The sequence below is a fragment of the Ursus americanus genome, chromosome 20, assembly GCF_024610735.1.
Source record: "Ursus americanus isolate L20-20 chromosome 20, mUrsAme1.1.p, whole genome shotgun sequence".
Taxonomy (NCBI): Eukaryota; Metazoa; Chordata; class Mammalia; order Carnivora; family Ursidae; genus Ursus; species Ursus americanus.
Window position 1 is genome coordinate 35967414 of NC_142146.1, and position 16946 is coordinate 35984359.

Here is a 16946-nt window from a genome sequence, read left to right on the forward strand (position 1 = left end):
AGCATCTCAAAAGAAATGCAGGCTCGAATTCTTAATATATTCAATGAATGCCGTAGGTATGTCTGATGCTGTTGACTAGTCATATGTTGGGCTGAATCATTTCTGTCAAAAATCTGCACACTAAGAATAAAAATCTCAAATGAACTTTTTAAAACCACCCACATCCACTACACAAATTCATCCATCAAGCCTTCGAGAACCTTTCCGAGCCCTGCACAGTATGCAGTGCAGAGCAAGAAGGGCCTATCATTGAAGAGCCACGCCATAAAGCACGAACGTCCACCGGCCTCCCACATTCACACTTGCCTTTATCTTATTCCCAAACATTCTCTCAAGTGAAGGAGTGTGAAAGAAAATAGCTGGTTCAACATTTTCTCCTCTGAGCTCATATGACTGTCGGTGTATCAACAATGAAAATTTACAGAACTAAGTTTCATCTCATCTATAATTTTTCCATTGTAAAGGAGGGTGTTACCACAGGACCAGAGATCGTTAAAAGTTTTGATATATTGGGGTGCCTGGGTGGCTTAGTCGTTAAGCGTCTGCCTTCGGCCCAGGGCGTGATCCCGGAGTCCTGGGATCGAGTCCCACATCGGGCTCCGTTCCACTGGGAGCCTGTCTCTTCCTCTCCCACTCCCCCTGCCTGTGTGCCTTCTCTCGCTGGCTGCCTTTCTCTCTGTCAAATAAAAGCTAAAAAAAAAAAAAAAAAAAGTTTTGATATATTGGCCTCTGTGGGCTTGTAAGGTTTTGTTGTTTTGGGAGACACAGGAAAAAGGAAGGAAGGACAGTTGCAGCTTGGAGAAGGGATGCTTGTGAAAGGGGAAAGAGCTGTGGCAAACTAGGGTGGCATCTCCATGAAGGTACTCAACAAATGCTTCCACTGGTGTCATTCAATTTATATGCACGCAGGAGCGAATTACAATCCTGAGTTGGGCTAGGGAAGAAAATACACCAACAGAAGGGAGATTTGGTTTTCTTCATGAAAAAAACAAAGTCAGCTGTGGGGCCAGATTTTCATCCAGCTTTAATTGTGAGCTGATTCTGACTGGCAGAAAAGGTACTGCTTAAATATTTGTCCCTTGAGAGATGATGGGGGGTCAGGTTATGGCTCGGTGCATAGATCTGCTGGCTTTTGCGGGCCACTGCCAGTGACTGGGGCTGTGGGGAGGAGACGATGCCTGACCAAACAGAGAACGAAAATTCACAACACATTGGTCTCACGGTGTCAAGAAAGTTCCCTTCCCCATGACCTGGGCCCTCCCACCTGCTGGAACGCGCTGCTCGTCCACCTGTGTGTTTCCCCATGCTGCTTTCTCTACCCATCATGCCCCCTCAACTGTGCCTGGCTAAGTCTCTCACATTCCTCAAGCCTTGGAGGTCACCTCTCCAAGAAGCTTCCCCCACCTGCCAGGTGGGAAACTGCTACCATGCATCTCTCACTGTCCAAGGGAGGCAGACAGTCAAGTCCCACAGAGGTCAAATTCCTCAGGTGACCTATGCTCCTCATGCATTCCTGTCGGGCAGGGGATGCAGTTTAATCAACTCTATCCCCAGCAAAAGTGCCTGGCCTGGAGAAGATGCAGTAAATATCTGTGGGACGTTGAAAGGCGCAGGGGAATCCATTCTGGACTTCCAAAAGTGACCAAGTACTTTGCACAGAAGAATGAGAATAAAGGCAAGAAAGTGCTTGAGGTCATTCATGACCAAGGGCCTTCCACCTACTGATACCTCAACTGATGGAAATCAATGTAATATAAATATATGACGTCTCCACGATCCACGCATTCTGCGGTTACCATGACCTCTGGAGATCAGGAACACTCTGACACCTCGTGGGGCCAAGCCAGAGCCTTCCCATGCAGCAAAAAGAGCGTCTGCAACTACATCAAGGGGTACGCATGTCCCGGAGCAGCAGAGATGGATTTAGCTGTCTGTGAAGCGGCACATTCTACAATGCAGAGCACAGACTCTATCCTGATAAACCTCACAGCAAAGACAGCGCCATGAAGCCCGGGCATTTCTGATGAACCAAGGTTGGCAGGAAAAGCCACTTAGTGGCTAAGAGTCAAGCAGATGTTTATATCAAGTCAAGTAGATGGTGTATACCCTAAAAAACATTATTCCACACACTGTTTTAAGATTTATAGGGAAATAAATTTCGTCTTTCTCCCAAACAGAAAGGTTCTTTGTTCCCCCCACATAGTTGCTTTAGGATAAATTTTGTGAAGTGGAATTGCTAGACCAAGAGTATATACTTTCTTTCTGAGAGATAAGGACACTTTTTATTTTAACACAACAGCAATTACTGTTGAATTAATAATTCTTTAATATATCTACTATCCTGTCAGTGGGTCTTCAGATTTTCCCAACTCTGACATGAATATCATTTTATAGCTGATTTGAATCAGGATTCAAACAAGGTCCATACATGGTATTGTTTCAGATGCATGTTAAACCTCTTGAATTATACAGTTTCCAATTCTTTCTTTCTCACTGTTTATTTGTTAAAGAAATTGGGTATGTCCTACCAAATTTATCACATTTTATATATGACTGAAGCAACCTTGTGGAATTTTTTATTCCTTTGGTATTTTTTAATTAAGGTGTAACTGACATACAATAAACCAAACATATTTGAAGGGTATAATTAAGTTTTGACATGTATCCACCCATGAAACCAACACCACGAATCAAGATAACGAACATAGCAGCAGTCCCCCAATGTTTCCTTGTGCCATTTTGTAATCCTTCCCTCCCGCCCCATGCCAGTCCCCTAACCCCAAATACTGATCTGTTTGCTGTCACCATAGATTAGCTTGTAACTTCTAGAATTTTATATATATGGAATACATAAAGTATGTACTTTCTTTTGGTCAGGCTTCTTTAACTCAGCATACTTATTTTGAGATTCATCGGTGTTTGGGGTTCATTCTTTTTTGTTGCTGAGTACTATTCCACTGTGTGGATAAACCACTATCTGTTTATTCAGATGTTGACGGAAGCCTGGATTGTCTGCAGTTTGGGGCTATCATAATTAAAGCTGCTGTGAACAACTATGCACGAGTCTTTGCATTGAATGTACGCTCTAATTTCTCTTGGGTAAATACCTAGGAATGGAACAGCTGAATCATATGGTAGAAAAACACTTAACTTCTAAGAAATTGTCAAGCTGTTCCACAGCCGTTGCATCTTCACGTTCCTACCAGTAGCGTCTGAGACTTCCAATTGCTCCACATCTTTGACCATAATTCTAGGTTGGTCTTTTCAAGTTTGGCCATTCTAACGTGGGTACAGTGGTAGCTCACTGTGGTCTCAATCTACACTTGCTTTATTCAACTGAGCATCTCCCCATGTGCTTATCTGCCATCCCTGTATCTTCTTTGGTGAAGAGTCTGTTCAAGTATTTTGCCCATTTTTTTATTGTGTTTTTTAAATTACTGAATTAAGAGGTCCTTATCAATTGTGGACGCAGTCCTTTTATCAGGTACAGGCTCTGCGAATCTTTTCTCCCAGTCTAATTTAATGAAGTCTAATTTATCTATTTTCTTTTCTATTTTGGGTTATGCTTTTTGTGGTGTCTTATTTGAGAATTCTTTTTTTTTTTTTTTTTTAAGATTTTATTTATTTGACAGAGAGAGAGACAGCCAGCGAGAGAGGGAACACAGGCAGGGGGAGTGCGAAAGGAAGAAGCAGGCTCCCAGCGGAGGAGCCTGATGTGGGGCTAGATCCCAGGACTCTGGGATCTTGCCCTGAGCCGAAGGCAGATGCTTAATGACTGAGCCACCCAGGTGCCCCTTATTTGAGAATTCTTAACCTAAGATCACAAGACTTTCTCTTATGTTTTCTTCTAGAAATTTTATAGTTTTAGGCTTTATATTAAAGTTTATGGTACATTTTGAGTTAGTTTTTGCACATGGTGTGAGCTATGAGCTCACATGATGTGAGCTTTTTTTTTGCATATTATGGATATCCAGTTGTTTCAGCACCATTTTTTGAAAAGACTATCCTTTTCTCTTCTGCATTGCCTTTGCATTTTATTTCTTTTTCCTGCCTTATTGTTTTGGCTAAAACCTCCAGTACAATGTTGAATAGAAGTGGCAAGAATGGAGATCCTTATCTCGTTCCTGTTCTTAAGGGTAAAACTTTTAGCCTTTCACCACTAAGATGTTAACTGTAGGTTTTTCCACAGATACTTGTTTTATTGGGTTGAGGAAATTCCTTTCCATTCCTAATATGCTGCTTTGTATATTTTCTTTCTTTCTTTTTGTATCAGGGATGGATGGTGGCTTTTGACAACTGTCTTTACTGAACTGAGATAATAATATATTTTTTCCTTTTTAGTTAATGTGATGAATAACATTAACTGATTTTAGAGTGTTAAACTAAGTGCATATCTCTGGGACAACCAAAAGATGGGGTTGGTACTGATATATTATCCTGTATATGTACTGTTAGATTTCTTGGAAATATTTTGTTTAGGATTTTGATCTATGTTCATAAGGGATATTAGCACATAGCTTTCTTTTCTTATAATGTCTTTGCTTGGTTTTGATACCAGGGTAGTGCTAGCCTCACAGATGGGAATTGTGAAATAGTCTCTCCTCTGATTTTCTGGAAGACACTGTATACAACTATTATTATTTCGTCCTTAAATGTTTGGTAGAATTCACCAATGAATTTATTAATTTATGTAGCTATAGTGGGGGACAGTTTTTTTTAAATTGTGGTAAAATATACATAACAAAAATTGCCATCTTAACCATTTTTAACAGTTCAGTGATATTAAATATTCATTACATTGTACAGCCATCACCACCATCCAACTCTGTAGCTCTTTTCATCTTGTATATCCATTAAATAATACTTCATTTCCCTGTCCTCCAGCCCCTGGCAACCATTTTCTACTTTCTATCTCCATGAATTTGCCTACTCTAAGTATCTCATATAGATGTAATCATATAGTATTTGTCTTTTTCTGACTGGCTTGTTTCACTTAGCATATAATGTCCTCAGGACTCATCCAAGTTATAGCATATTACAGAATTTCCTTTCTTTTGAGGGCCAAATAATAGTCCACCATATGTATATACCACATTTTGCTTATCTATTCATCCATCAATGGATGCTTGGGTTGATTCCACAGTTCAGCTATTGTGAATAATGCTGCTATGAACAAGGGTGTACAAATGTCTCTTTGAGATCCTGCTTTCAATTATTTTGGGCATATAGTCAAAAGTGGAATTGCTGGATCATACGGAAATTGTATTTTAATTTTTTGAGGAAGTGCCATACTGTTTTCCACAACAGCCGTACCATTTTACATTCCCACCAACAGTGCAAAAGGGTTTTAATCTCTTCACATGTTCACCAACAATTGCTGTTTTCTGGTTTTGATTTGTTTTTGACAGTAGCCATTCTAATGGGTTGAGGTAGAGTCTTACTGCAGTTTTGATTTGCTTGTCCCTAATGATTAGTGATGTTGAGCATCTTTTCATGTGCTTCTTTGCCATTTGTATATCTTCTTTGAAGGCATGTCTATTCAAGTCTTTGTCCATTTTTAATTCAATCATTATTTTCTACTGTTCAGTTTTAGCATTCTTTATTTTTCTGGATGTTGATTTCTTAGGTACACAATTTGCAAATATTTTCTCCCATTCTATGGGTTGCCTTTTTACTCTGTTAATAGTGTCTTTTGATGCACACAATTTAAAAATTTTCACAAAGCCCAACTGGTCTACTTTTTCTTTGGTTACCTGTGCCTTTGTTGTCATATCCAAGAAATCACTGTCAAATCCAATGTTGTGAAGCCTTTATCCTATGCTCTCTTCTCTTTAATCCATTTTGAGTTGATTTTTGTATCTGGTGTTAGGCAAGGGTTCAATTTCATTCTTTTGGATGTGGATGTCTAGTTTTCTCAGTACCATTTGTTGAAATGACTGTCCTTTCACTACTGCATGATCTTGGCACGGTCGTCAAAAATCATTTGATCCTATATGTGAGGGTTTGTTTCTGAGCTCTTTATTTTATGCGTATCTGTCTTTATGCCAGGACCACACTGTTTTGATTATTGTAGCATTGTAGTTAAGTTTGAAATCAGGAAGGAACCCTCTAATTTTGTTCTTAAAGGCTGTTTTGGTTATTTCGGGTCTCCTGAGATTTCATAAGACTTTTAGGATGGGTTTTTCTACTTCTCCAAAACATGACAGTAGGATTGTGGTAGGGACTGAATTGAATCTGTAGATTTCTTCGGGTAGCACTGACTTTTTAACAGTAAGTTAAAAACTTTAACCTAAGTTATTTTTAACAATAACTTTTTCTCAATCCATGCGCATGGGGTATGTTTCCATTTATTCATAATTTCTTTCAGGAGTTGTTTTGTAGTTTTCATTGTACAAGTCTTTCACCTCCTTGGTTAAGATAATTCCAAAGTATCTTAATCTTTTTGATGCTATTATAAATGGAATTGTTTCTGTAATTTACTTTTCAGATTGTTCACTGTTACTGTAAAGATTTAACTGAATTTTGTGTGTTGACTTTGTATCCTGCTATGCTGCTGAATTCATTTTAAGTTTTGTGTGTGTGTGTGTACACGTGTGTGTGTGTGTGTGTGTGTGTGTGTGTGTGATTCTTAGGGTTTTCTACATATAAGATCATATCATTTGCAAACGGAGATAATTTTACTTTTATCTTTTCAATTTGGATGTGTTTTGTTTTTTCTTCTTGCCTAACTGCTCTAGCTATAACTTCTAGTACCTTGCTGTAGTAGACATATGTAGAAAAATGTTGCTATGGCCAATGTCAGAGAAATTACTGCCTGTGCTCTCTTCTAGGATTTTTATGGTTTCAGGTCTCACATTTAGGTCTTTAATCCATTTTGAATTTATTTTTGTGTATGGTGTAAGAAAGTGGTCTGGTTTCATTCTTTTGCATGTAGCTGTCCAGTTCTCCCAACATTTGTTGAAAAGACTTTTTCCTACTGTGTATTTTAGCCTCCTCTGCCGCAGACTAATTGACCATATAATTGTGGGTTTATTTCTCAGCACTCTATACTGTTCCATTGACCTATGTGTCTGCTTTTGTGCCAGTACCATATTATTTTGATCACTACAGCTTTGTAGTACGTCTTGGAATCTGGGATACGGCTACCTCCAGTTTTGTTCTTTTTCAAGATTGCTTTGGCTGTTCACGATCTTTTCTAGTTTCATACAAATTTTAGGACTGTTTATTCTAGTTCTGTGAAAAATGCTGTTGGTATTTTGATAGGGATTGCATTAAATGTGTAGACTGCTTTAGGTAAAATGGACATTTTAACAATATTTGTTTTCCCAACCCTGAGCACAAAATATCTTTTGTGTCATCTTCAATTTCTTTTATCAATATTTTATAGTTTTCACAGTGCAGATCTTTCACCTCCTTGGTTAAGTTTATCCCTAGGTATTTTATTATTTTGGGGGCAACTGTAAACAGGATTGTTTTCTTAATATCTCTTCCTGCTGCTTCATTACATTTAAAACCCAAAAGTTAAAACACTTTAATTTCAATTTACACCAGTGTAACTTCAATGGAATACAAAAATCTCTGCTCCTTTAAACCTCTGTCCCCACCCCTTTTTGTTGTTGGTGTCACAAAATAATATCTTCATACACTGTGTGCAGAAAAACATAAAATTATAATTTATTTTTTTTAAAAGATTTTTTTATTTGAGAGAGAGAGCACACAAGCAGGGGGAGGGGCAGAGGGAGGAGGAGACTCCCTACTCAGCAGGGAACCCAACACAGGGTCCGATCCCAGGACCCCTGGATCATGACCTGAGCCAAAGGCAGATGCTTAACCGACTGAGCCACCCAGGTGCCCCTTCTTATAATTCTTTTAAATCCATTAGTCTCTTAAATTATGTAGAAAACAAGATTTGGAATTACAAACCAGTTACAATAATACTAGCTTTTAGACAATTTTTTTTTCTTCAAACTTACAATCTCTTAAAATGTTCAGGAACCAAAATGTGCAATTACAAACCACTGTTACAATAATATTAGATTTTATAATTTCCCATGTATTTACCTTTACTGAGATCTTCATTTCTCCATACAGATTCAAGTTACTATCTAGTTTCCTTTCATTTCACCTTACAGAACTCCCTGAGCATTTCTTGCAAGGTAGGTCTAGTGGTAACAAACTCCTTCACAGCTTTTGTTTATCTGGGTATGTCTTAATTTCTCCCTCACTTTTTTTTTCTGGACTATGATAAAAATTTAATGATTTATAAATTATTTGGCAAAAAGCAAATTGCTCTACAATGTGCTGACAATGTTTATCACAATGTATCAAAAATGAAGAGCTTATTTGAGTTTTTTAGGACCATATGCTTAGGTTAAATTAATCTTCTCCCTTTCTTTTTTTTACAATGACCTCTCATAAATGTCTTTGTAACAAACAGCAATGCACAGATATGGGGTGTATATAAAACTAAGAAGTTGGTTGTATTTTTCACACAAGTACTGATTGTAAAGTATCAATGTTTCAAGTGAGAGTTCTTAAGGAACCAAATTTTTAAAAATGTTAAGTTTACTAATTAGAGAAATTTTTCAATATTTTACTAACCATTAATCTCCACATTCACATTCTATGTATTTTCTCATGGTCAACATAACTGATTCAAATGATTTAAGTTATCCCACCATTTAAAGAGGAAAGTTTCCACGATAATTTGAAACCATGGAGTTATCTTAATTTCACCACTGGCTGCCTTTATCAGAAGTTCTTTTAGCTCTTCCTCTGACACATAACAATAGCTCTTAATCTCACTGGGCTCTGGAATCAAAAATACGTTCTTCCTCACAAACAAAAGGAATCAATTTCATGTGTGCCCCCCCCACCCCCCGATATCATCTGATTGACCCTTGTGGTGAATTTGTGTTAGATAATTTCTTCTGGGGAACTTCTTTCATGGGAATTCCCAATTCAGCCTTTAAATGTCTCTGTGTTTTTTTTTTTTTTTTTTACTCCAATTGGCATCATTTTCTTCTAGTTCTCCTGCATTACTTAATGGACGACTACAGCAAGTATGGGTAAAACCACCTGGAAAGGTAATTTTAGCATCTGAGCATCTGATCTCTGTTGTAGCATGAGCTCATTTTAGATGTTGAATAAGAAGATCCTAAGAGCTCAATGCAAAAATCCTTTCATTCAGGTGACAATCCTTTTCTGGTCTTGGCCCCAACTGTATTGCCATTTTCATCAGTAAGGAAACACATCTCTGCCAAGAGTTGAACCTGCTCCTTATAGAGGTTGTCAGTGTCTATCTCAGTTATTGTTATGACCCATCTGATCCGTCCCACAATACTCAGTGCTCTCCTTGACTTTTGATGGGCAGTTTTGCCAGATACAGAATTCCTGGTTGACAGTTTTTTTCTTTTAGCACTCTGAATGTATCAGCCCATTGCCTTCTGGCCTCCACAGTTTCTGATGAGAAATCTGAAAATCCTACTGAGGAGCCCTTGTATGGGATGATTTTCTCATTGCTCTCAAGTTTCTCTGTGTTTATCCTCTGCAAGTCTGATTATAATGTGTCTCAGTGTGCATCTCTTTGATTTCTTCTTACTTGGCATTCGCTGAGCTTCTTGGATGTTTCTATTTACGTCTTTCATCAAATTTGGAAAGTTTTCAGCCATTATTTCTTCAAATATTCTCTCTACTCCTTTATTCCTCTTCTCCTTCTTGATTCCCACAATGCCTACGTTGGTGTACTGGATGGTGTCCCACTGGTTTCTTATGCTCTGCTTGGTTTTCTTTAATCTACTTTCCTTCCTCAGACTTGATAATTTCCATTATCCTATCTTTATGCTGATTCTTTGTTCTGCCTTTGAATCTTTCTAGTGAATTTTTAATTCCAGTTACCGTCACTTGCAGCTCCAGTTTATCTTTTTAGTCCCTTTTAGGTTTTCTCTTTGTTGATATTTCCATTTTGTTTATACGTGGCTTCTTGACTTTATCTACATCTTCCTTCAGTTCTTTGAGCATCTTTAAGGCAGTTGTTTTAAAGTCTTTGTCTAATATACCTGCCCTCGGTCTCTTTCACAGACAGTTTCTGTTGATTTATCTTTTTCCTTTGATGGGGCCATACTTTTCCTGTTTCTTTGTATGTCTTGTGACTGTTTCGTAGAAAACTATATATTTGAATCTAATCATGTGGTAACTATGGAAATCAGATTCTCTTTCTTCTCCAGGGTTTGTTTTTTTGTTATTGTTATTGTTTATTGTTTTGTTTTTTAATTGTTTTAAGCTGTCTCTTTGCTAAGGATCAGCCTGAGGTGTAAACTTAGCCTGAGGTGTCATCTCTCAGTCTTTCCCTGTGCATATGTGGTCAATTTCTAATTTTTTTTTCCTGTACATGCAGTTGTTTTTAATGTTCAGCTCCCAAAGGGAAAAAGAAATATGAGGGGAAAGGGAGAAGGCACTGGCCCCTTAAATCCCCTGGAAATTTCTTCAACCAGAGGGGGAGAAGCTTGCAACAACTACTGGGGGCTGGGGGAAGTGCAACAAGAGATCAGAGCACAGACCCCTGTTATCTGGGGGACAGGGTCCTTTTTGCCAACCTTGGCTCCCACAGGCTGTGTGCAAGCAGAGGATGGGTAGCTGCTACTGTGCTGAGCACTGAAATTGATTGAAGTTAGCTGCAATTTACCCGCCCAAGTTCTCCCCTAGAAACTGAAAGCCTTCAGCAGACTCCAGAGTTCCAAAATAGTTACATCAGACAGACTATGCCAGTGCAATTGCTGTTTAGGTGGTGAGACAGTTGCTGGTGTTTCCTAGTCTGCCATCTTCCCAGAATCCTCTGTGGGATGGCTTTTAAACTACAAATGAAATTTCTTTAATTGATATTGAGCTATTCAGGACTTTTTCTTCTTTTTAAAAAATCTATTCTGAAGGAGCTTTGATAGTGTGTCTTTCAAGGGATTTGTCTATTCTAATTAGGTTGTCAAATTTATAGGCATAAAGTTGTTTATAATATTCCCTTATCTTTTTCATATCAGTAGACTCTGCAGTCGTCACCTCTCTCATTCCTAATGATGGTAGTTTGTGTCTCTCCTCTTTTCCCCCCTTGATAATCTGTCTAGAGGTGTCTCAATTTTATTGATATTCTCAAAGAAACGGGTATTGGTTTACTAATTTTCTCTAATGTTTGTTTTCTATTTCATTGATATCTGCTCTGATTTTGTTTCCTTCCTTATGCTTGCTTTGTGTTTGCTCCTCTATCGCTAATTTCTTAAGGTAGGAGCTGAAGTCATTGATGTGAGACCTTTCTTTTTTTCCCCCCAATATGGTATTTAGTGCTATAAAATTCCCCTAAATACAGCTTTAGTGATATCCCAAAATTTCTGATATAATGTTTTCATCTCCATTTAGCTCAAAGTATTTTCTAGTTTCCTTTGGATTTCTTTTGTGACCCATGGGGCGTTTAGAAGTGTGTTATTTCATTTTCATATCTGGGGATCTTCCAGAGATCTTTCTGTTGGTGATTTGTCATTTAATTCTACTGCAGTTGCAGAATGCACTTTGTAGGATTTCAATCCTTTTACTTTGAGATTTCTTTTACGGCCCAGAATATGGTCTATCTTGGTAAATATTCTCTGCGTCCTCGAAAGGAACAGGTGTTCTGCTGATGTTTGGTTGAGTGTCTTAAAAGGCAACTAGGTTGAATTGGTTGATAGTGTTGTTCCAGTCTTCTACATCCTTAATTATTTTCTGTGTACTTATTCTATCAATTAGTGAGAATTGAAATATCTGACTGTAATTGCAGATTTATCTATTTTTCTTGCAGCTCTATGTTATTAAGTAAAAAAAAAAAAGGTTTAGGATTATTATTTCCTCATAAAGATTTGGCCTCTTTATAATTATGAAATGACTTTATCCCTGCTAATATTCTTTCATCTGAAATCTCTTTTCTCTGATATTACTGTAGCCATTTTACCTTTCTTTTAATTAGTGTTAGCATGGAGTAGTTTTCCATTCTTTTACTTTCAACCTATTTGTGTCTTTATAATTGTAGTTGGGTATTGCTTATTTTATCCAATCTGACAGTGTCTGCCCTTTAGTAGGAATTGTTAGATTACAACTGACCCTTAGGGGTGCCAACCCCCCATGCAGTTGAAAATCCACGTGTAACTTTTGACTTCCCCCAAACTTAGCTACTAATATCCTACTGCTGACCAGAAGGCTTACTGATAACAAAAAGTTCATTAACACATATGTTGTATTACATACTATGTTACAACAAAGCAAGCTAGAGGGAAAAAAATGTTATGAAAAAAATCATAAGGAAGAGAAAATACATTTACAGAACTGTACTGTATTCATCAAAAAAAAAAAAAAACCCACACCTGTAAGTGGACCTGTATAGTTCAAATCTGTGTTGTTCAAGGGTCAACTGTACTTATATTTTATGGATTATTGGTATGGTTAGATTTAAGTCTGTCATTTTTGTTATTTGCCCCATCTATCCTTCGGTCCCCTTTTCTCTTTTCCTTTCTTCTTTTAAATTAACGGAGTATATTCTGATTCTATTTTATCTCCTTTGTATGCTTACTGGCTATATCTTTTTTGTTGTTGTTGTTAGTGGTTATATTAGGGTTTGTTATATGTATCTATACACATGTGGCCGTTTAAAGATATACATACATATATCTTTAACTTGTCACAATCTACCTTTAGGTGATGTTATACTACTTCCTGTATAAGAATCTTACAATAGTCTTCCATTTTTCCCCTCCCCGTCTTTATGATACTGTCATACATTTTATGTCTTATATACTTGTCATATTTTACTTCTACATATATTATAAACCCCACAATATATTCCTATTATCTTTGTTTAAACAGTCAACTTTTAAAGAAGTTTAAATAGTAAGGGAAAAACTTATGTCACTGCCCATGTGGTTATCAGTGCCCTCTATTCCTCTGCGTAGATCCTATTTCCATTTGGTATCACTTCCTTCTGCCAGAAGGATTTTAGCATTTCAGTAGTGAAAGTCTGATGGTGAAATCTTTCAGCTTTTGTATAGCTGAAAGGTCTTTTTTTTTTTTTTTGCCTTTGTTTCTGAAAGATTTATTTTTGCTAGATATAGAATCCTAGGTTGACAGTTTTTTTCTTTCAGTACTTTAAAGATATTGTTCCACTAAATTCCCTTTTGCTGAATTCAGTAATGAGAAATCTGTCCTATTTTTGTTCTTCTGTGGCTGCTTCTAAGATTTTTTATTACTGGTTTTGAGAAATTTTATCATATACCATGCTGTTTGCATTTCTTGCATTTGGAATTTGTTGAGCTACGTGATAAAATCTGTTTTCATCAAATTTGGAAATTTTTCAGTTACTATTTCTTCAAATATTTTTCCTATTCTTTCTCTGTTTCTTCCTTCTAGGATTACAATTCAAGTATATATTAAGATTCTTTTAAGTTACCAGAAGATGGCGGAGGAGTAGGAGACACCTTTTTCAGCCAGTCCCCCGAGTCGAGCTGGATAGGTACCAGACCAGCCTAAACAACCACGGAACCAGCCTGAGATGCAGGATGATGCATCTGGATCTCTACAAATGAACATCTCCAGCGCTGAGTATTGAGGTACGAAGCGGGGAGCCATGAAACCGTGCACAGATATCGGAAGATAAGCGGAAGGGGAGTGAGCCGCCGCGTTCGGGCGCCAGGAAGCGGTAGCCACTTGCACGGGAGAGCGGGAGGGGCTCACGGACCGCACCCGCAAAACAGCAGACTGAGACCGTGAGCCGGGTGCACGCGCCACCAGGCATCTCGCAGAACGCCGGAATCCCGGTGCGCTCACTGGATCTAGACTGAGACCGGGAGATCCGGGAGCGCGCGCGGGGCAGCTGGCGGCGTTAGAAACACAAAGGACAGAGACGCGCCGGCCCTGGAAGTGAGGACTGGGACGCCGGGTGTGGGGCGCACATCCCGGGACGCTGCAGGGGTGAGCAGCACCAACAGTAACAGAGTTAAAGTGGCCAGAACATTAGTAGAGAACGGGCCGCAATCCCTCTGTTCTGTGACAGAGGCTGAAATTCGGCCGCTGCTGCTCTGACTCTCAGAAGAGGCACAGCAAACCGCCAGGGAAAGCCGCCAGAGAACAAAAGCCTGGAAATACCGGCTCAGAGAGTGCCCATCCCCATCCCCCCTCGCAGGGGACGCGGAGACTCTACCCAAACAGGGTTGCCTGAGTATCGGCGCGGCAGGCCCCTCCCCCAGAAGGCAGGCTGAAAAATCAAGAAGCCCACAACCCGGGCGCCTGGGTGGCGCAGTCATTGAGCGCCTGTCTTCGGCTTAGGGCGTGATCCCGGCGTTCCGGAAAGGAGTCCCTCATCGGGCTCCTCCGCTGGGAGCCTGCTTCTTCCTCTCCCACTCCCCTGCTTCTGTTCCCGTTCTTGCTGTCTGTCTCTCTCTCTCTCAGATAAATAAATAAATAAAATCTTTAAAGAAGAAGCCCACATCCCTAAGATCCCTATAAAACAAGGGGCACGGCCTGGGACCCAGTCAATAATTTGGGCTCTGGACAACCCCGCAACCTCTCCTCATCAGAATGACAAGAAGGAGAAGCCCCCCCCCCAGCAAAGAAAAGACAGTGAGTCTGTGGCCTCTGCCACAGAAATAATGGATATGGATGTAACCAAATTATCAGAAATGGAATTCAGAGTAACGATGGTCAAAATGATGAGTAGAATTGAAAAAACTATTAACGAAAAGGTTACTGAGAATATAGAATCCCTGAGGACAGAAATGACAGCGAATCTGACAGAAATTAAAAATTCTATGAGCCAAATGCAGGCAAAACTAGAGGCTCTGACGGCCAGGGTCACAGAAGCAGAGGAACAGGTTAGTGAATTGGAGGATGGGTTAATAGAGGAAAAAACCAAAATAGAAGCTGCTCTTAAAAAAATCCAAGCCCACGAATGTAGGTTACGGGAGATTACTGACTCAATGAAACGATCCAATGTTAGAATCATCGGCATCCCCAAGGGGGTGGAGAAAAACAGGTCTAGAAGAGATATTTGAACAAATTGTAGCTGAAAACTTCCCTAATCTAGCGAGGGAAACAAACATTCGTGTCCAAGAGGCAGAGAGGACCCCTCCCAAGCTCAACCACGACAAACCTACGCCACGTCACGTCATAGTGCAGTTCGCAAATATTAGATTCAAGGATACAGTATTGAAAGTGGCCAGGGCAAAGAAATCTCTCATGTACCAAGGCAAAGGCATCAGAATTACATCAGACCTGTCTACACAGACCTGGAATGAGAGAAAGGGTTGGGGGAGCATATTTAAAGCTCTTTCAGAGAAAATCATGCAGCCAAGGATCCTTTATCCAGCAAGGCTGTCATTCAGAATTGATGGAGAAATAAAGACATTTCAGAATCGCCAGTCACTGACCAATTTCATAACCACAAAACCAGCCCTACAGGAGATATTACGGGGGGTTCTATAAAAGTAAAAAGGCCCCAAGAGTGATACAGAACAGAAAGTCACAGCCAATACAAACAAAGACTTTACTGGCAACATGGTATCATTAAAATCATATCTCTCAGTACTCAGTCTTAATGTGAATGGCTTAAATGCTCCCATAAAACACCACAGGGTTGCAGATTGGATAAAAAGAAATGACCCATCCATTTGCTGTCTACAAGAGACTCATTTCAAACCCAAAGATGCATTCAGACTGAGAGTAAGGGGATGGAGTACCATCTTTCACGCAAATGGACCTCAAAAGAAAGCTGGGGTAGCAATTCTCATATCAGATAAATTGGATTTTAAACTACAGACTATAGTTAGAGACGCAGAAGGGCACTATATTATTTTTAAGGAAGTATTCAACAAGTGGATATGACAATTATAAATATATATGCCCCCAACAGGGGAGCAGCAAGATACACAAGCCAACTCTTAACCAGAATAAAGAGACATATAAATAAAAATACATTAATAGTAGGGGACCTCAACACTCCACTATCAGAAATAGACAGAACACCCTGGCAAAGTCTAAGCAAAGAATCAAAGGCTTTGAATGCCATACTCGACGAGTTGGACCTCATAGATATATATAGAACACTACACCCCAGAACCAAAGAATACTCATTCTATTCTAATGCCCATGGAACATTCTCAAGAATAGACCATGTTCTGGGACACAAAACAGGTCTCAACGGATACCAAAAGATTGAAACTATCCCCTGCATATTCTCAGACCACAATGCTCTGAAATTGGAACTCAACCACAAGGAAAAATTTGGAAGACACTCAAACACTTGGAGACTAAGAACTATCCTGCTCAGGAATGATTCGATAAACCAGGAAATCAAAAATCAAATTAAACAACTTATGGAGACCAATGAGAATGAAAATACAACAGTCCAAAACCTATGGGATACTGCAAAGGCAGTCCTAAGGGGGAAATACATAGCCATCCAAGCCTCACTCAAAAGAAGAGAAAAATCTAAAATGCAGTTTTTATATTCTCACCTCAAGAAGCTGGAACAGCAACAGAGGGACAGGCCTAATCCACGCACGAGGAAGCAGTTGACCAAAATTAGAGCTGAAATCAATCAAGCAGAAACCAGAAGTACAGTAGAGCAGATCAACAGGTCTAGAAGCTGGTTCTTTGAGAGAATCAATAAAATTGACAGACCACTGGCAAGACTTATCCAAAAGAAAAGAGAAAGGACCCAGATTATTAAAATTATGAATGAAAAAGGAGAGGTCATGACGAACACCATTGAAATTGGAAGGATTATTAGAAATTTTTATCAACAGCTATCTGCCAATAAACTAAGCAATCTGGAAGAGATGGAATCCTTCCTGGAAACCTATAAACTACCAAGATTGAAAAAGGAAGAAATTGATTTCTTAAACAGGCCAATTAATTATGAAGAAATTGAGTCAGTGATA

General features: G+C 39.0%; 1 protein-coding gene and 1 pseudogene across 2 annotated transcripts in view; both read right to left on the reverse strand.

Annotated features, from left to right (window-relative positions):
* NMNAT3 (nicotinamide nucleotide adenylyltransferase 3) overlaps window positions 1–16946 on the reverse strand; it is a 113320-nt gene that overhangs the window by 44366 nt on the left and 52008 nt on the right. The window lies entirely within an intron of this gene.
* On the reverse strand, window positions 3594–9428 carry LOC148108410 (isopentenyl-diphosphate Delta-isomerase 1 pseudogene; annotated as a pseudogene).